This window comes from Apium graveolens, chromosome 4 (assembly GCF_009905375.1).
Source record: "Apium graveolens cultivar Ventura chromosome 4, ASM990537v1, whole genome shotgun sequence".
NCBI classification, from domain to species: Eukaryota; Viridiplantae; Streptophyta; class Magnoliopsida; order Apiales; family Apiaceae; genus Apium; species Apium graveolens.
This window is the reverse complement of record NC_133650.1, coordinates 41,216,433-41,220,716: the sequence shown is the minus strand read 5'-3', so window position 1 is coordinate 41,220,716 and position 4,284 is coordinate 41,216,433.

The following is a 4,284-nucleotide window of genomic DNA, read 5'->3' as shown; positions in this document are numbered from 1 at the left end:
CCTTCTACAACACCTGTTCCTGATGCTGTTCAAACTCCAGAGTTATCAACAACATCTTTTCTGAATCATGATGCTGATGATCAGACTTTAGGTGAGCATCAGGATTTGGCTGTTGATCAGAACTTAGAACAAGATCAGCAATTAGAGGATGCTGAAGCCTCTATTGCTACTCACACTGTTATCTTATCAGAAGATACTGATTCTTTAAGTTCTGATGCTGCAAATGTTGGAGATACTGGTGATGCTGCTCCAACTGCTGATGCTGATACAGCAGGTCCTTCAGGACATGCTCCTCAACAGACTATTCTAAAGTCTGAACTGGTTAAGAAGTTTGTTACCGGAGAAGCACCAGTACCTTGGAGTGAAACTCCTGCAGGTCAGGAGTGGACTAAGGAATGGAACTCAGTTTCATGTGTTCCAACTGAAAAGCATCTTGCTGAGCACTTGACTAAAGCTGATGAAATGTTAAATTCTGATGATTTCAAAACCCAGCTTAGAGTCACTGCATTGAGTACTAAACATCTACAAGGTCTTCATTCAACTACTCATGCAGAGCTACACAAGATTCAGGAGAACTTTATCAAACAGGAACAAGTTTGGAAAATTGATAAGAAAAAGTTCTTCCAACCTACCATTGACAGGATTGCTTATATTGAGAAGACTCAAGATCATCAACAAGCTCAGATTGATGAAATTCTGAAAAATTAAGCTTCTCAGCAATCACAATTAACTGAAATCCAATCCTCAGTGGAATTGCTTATCTCTCTTCTACTACCTGCTGATGCCAAAAAGGGGGAGAAAGTAATTAAGTCCAAATGCAAGACTGACAAGACTGACAGGAAAGGATAATGAAAAAGATGATCAAGGAAACTCTGGAATGGGTAGAGGTCATAATCAAGGTAGAGGATTCACATCAAGACAAGCTAGTCACAGGACAAGTTCTGATATTGGGAAGAGAATAAGTTCTGCTACTGGTAAAAGGATAAGTTCTGATGAACTTTTAGATCTTGATGAGGAAATGTCAAGACAGTTATTTCTTCAGGAAAATCCAGGAATGGACTTGGAGAGTTTAATGAAAGAAGAAGCCAGGCTTAAATCAGAGAAAGTCACATCTAAATCTGAAGCTTCTGGTAAAAAGTCACTTCCAAAACTCAAAGGCATTGTGATCAAACAAAGGACACTTACTGAAGCAACATTGGCTAGATCACAACCGCAGATAGATCCAAGATCCAAGGGTAAAGAAAAAGTTGGTGAACCTATCAAGGTTTATGTGCTTCCTGAGGATGAAGAAATTACTGATGAAAAGGATAATCTTGCTCTGACTTCAAGAAAAGTTCTTAAAACAACCTCTGACATGGCTCAAGTTGTTCAGAGTCAAGAAATTGTAAGTTATGATATTCAGAAGAAGCAAGTAACCTCTGACATAGCTCAAGTTAACTTGATATCAGAAAATAGACCAAAGACACTCCTACCAGGATTCACTAAAGCAAAACAGACTCAACCTTTAAAGACTACTGCAAGTGGTTTTGAAGCAAGAGTAGTTACTGGAAAGGAAGCAAGAGATAAAACTGGATTGGGAAGTGCTGATGAAAGGAGAATACATAACACTACCAATGATCCAACTTCCTTGAGTGAACCAGGTATTGGAGCAACTCCTGAGAGATTGAATCAACTGGAATCTATACAGATGGTTTACCATACCTACTTGAAAGAATACATCATGTTGTATTTTATGACAGATGGTAGGGTTTATCATATAAGACAAAATGCCATTCCATTGAAGTATTTTGAAGAATTGGAGCATGTACTTTTCTTACTTCAAGTGGATGACAGAATAACAGGAACTGTTGCAAACTATTTAAAAGAACAGATTCAGAGACAGAAAAGGCTTTATTCTGTTAAGTCTGAAAGCACATATGTTCCAAAGTACAGAGATCACAATGGTGATATTGTTGATATGAAACCTAATACTGCACAGATCAGAACATATCTTAGTATTAAGGGACTTGAATTCAATCTGGAGTCTGACAAAGCCTATGTCATAAGACTAGATCAGGAGTTGAGAAAAGCAAAGATCAATGATCTCAGAGCTGCAATCTTTCAAACTGGTGAAGATACTGCAGAGCTTAAAGATGCCAAAAGGAGAACGATTGATGAACTCAGATATGCTGAGAAATGTTTGTTGAAGAACTATCTCAGAACAACTCCTGACATCAGAGAGATCAGATGATGAAGCCAAGTCGAAGATCTACAACTGGTTAAATTCTGATATTTGTACAGACTGAAGTTGTTATCAGAAGTTGATTATTGGTAAAGCTTTAAGGACTGTAAGTTGTAGTTATCTAGTCTAATTCTCATGCATTTGTACATAATGTTTTTGACATCATCAAATATCTGTTAAACTTGTATATTATGCTAATTTACAAGTTGGGGGAGATTGTTAGATATATTTGATAATGTCATGGCTAATATAATTTATGTTTAGATTTCAGATCTTACTTAACAGGATAAATCAGTACTTAACTGTTGATCAGTACTTATACTGGAAGTCAGGACTTAAGGATATCAGTATATTATCAGGAGATAATCATCAGAAGTTAGATATCAGAACTTAAGTGCTGAAGGACGATCAGATAATGACAGTAGCTGATTAAAGGAAAGAAGATCGAGATAAACATAAGAAGAGATATGCATGAAGAAGGAGTTCCGTGAAGAATGGAATACTTGGATGAAAAGATATCTGATTGATATATTTTAGGAAGCAAAATTATATTCTATACCAATTAGCGATTATCTTATAACTGTGTAGTATATAAACACAGACATAGGGTTTACACTATAAGTGTTATCATATTAGAGAAGATTATTCATTGTAACCCTAGCAGCTCTCGTGATATTTGTTCATCACTGAGAGGTAACAGTTCCACACTGTAACAGAGTTTATTATTTCAATAAAGTTTGTTTTCCGTTACTTAATATCGATTTGATTGTATTTTACACTGTATTCACCCCCCTCTAAAGTGTGTGTGACCTAACAATAACATTTTCCAAAAATTTCTGCTTTCCATTTAAATATAAAGGAGAAGACGAGGACGGTAAGCTTGCGGCTCTCAAATTGTTTAAATCTATTTTTTATAATTTTTTAAAAATTTTATATTATTAAATAGAGAAAAATATTACATTATTTAATAACTAATACATAATATAACTTTATGATAATTTATGAAAGAGAGACTCATTGGAATAAAAATGTTTAAAGAGAAAACGATTTTTTAAACTTTTTAGTTTATTGTATTTATTTATTACTCATAATTTTCAAATGATCAAGATTAGGTAAGAAATTCAAAAAAGAACAGAAAAATTATTTTAGAAGGCCGCTGCGAAGCGTGGCTCAGTAAACTAGTTAGGAATAAGTTGTAAGCGTGTGAAATTCTTTTAATTAGTATTTTCATAATATTAAAATTATAGAGAAAAATCGACACATGTTAACAACATTTTCATATTGAAAAATTATACTATTATTTTAAAATAATATATGTCTTTACCTAAATAACAATGATTAATCTTATTATTTTAATTATTAATGATATTTATATCTTATTAAGATACAACATTAATAATAATTCTTGAACCCAAAATTTGTGCTTGTCGTAGTGGTCTACATTGTTTTTCCCAATTTTTTTATCACGTGCAGACCAATTTATAATCTATATATAAAATATAATGGAATAATTTCTTAAAAAATTACTAGTAGGATCTTATATAATATTTTTTTAGTGAAAGAGATAGGCATGTATTTAAAATACTTTTTCTAATGAAGATTTTTATTAGAGAATTTAATATGATGAAATTTCGTAAATGAATAATCTGATCAAAGATAGAACTTTTTTCTATTCGAACAAACAAGATCAATGTCATTCTAACAGGGTGCATGAATAATTTCGAAAAATGAATCCAATTTTCCGGATATTTATTATTTAAAATAATATTATCTTCAAAAATGGAAAAAAATTTCCTATCAAAAAATATTCATTAGTAGATAGATTATATATTGCTAGATATATTATATGATTTTAATCTTATATTTATAATATTTTGTCATTAATAAGATATTATTAGTTACAGTTTATTTTTATTTTTTTAAAGAATAAGGAATAAACAATTCTTGTAGTTACTTAAATAAGAAGGAAATTATTGGGCACACAGTATTAGAGATGCACAAAAGCCTGGTGGGACGGACATTGGTCGGCCGTGAAAAACCTATGCTTTTCGGTTAAAATCCAG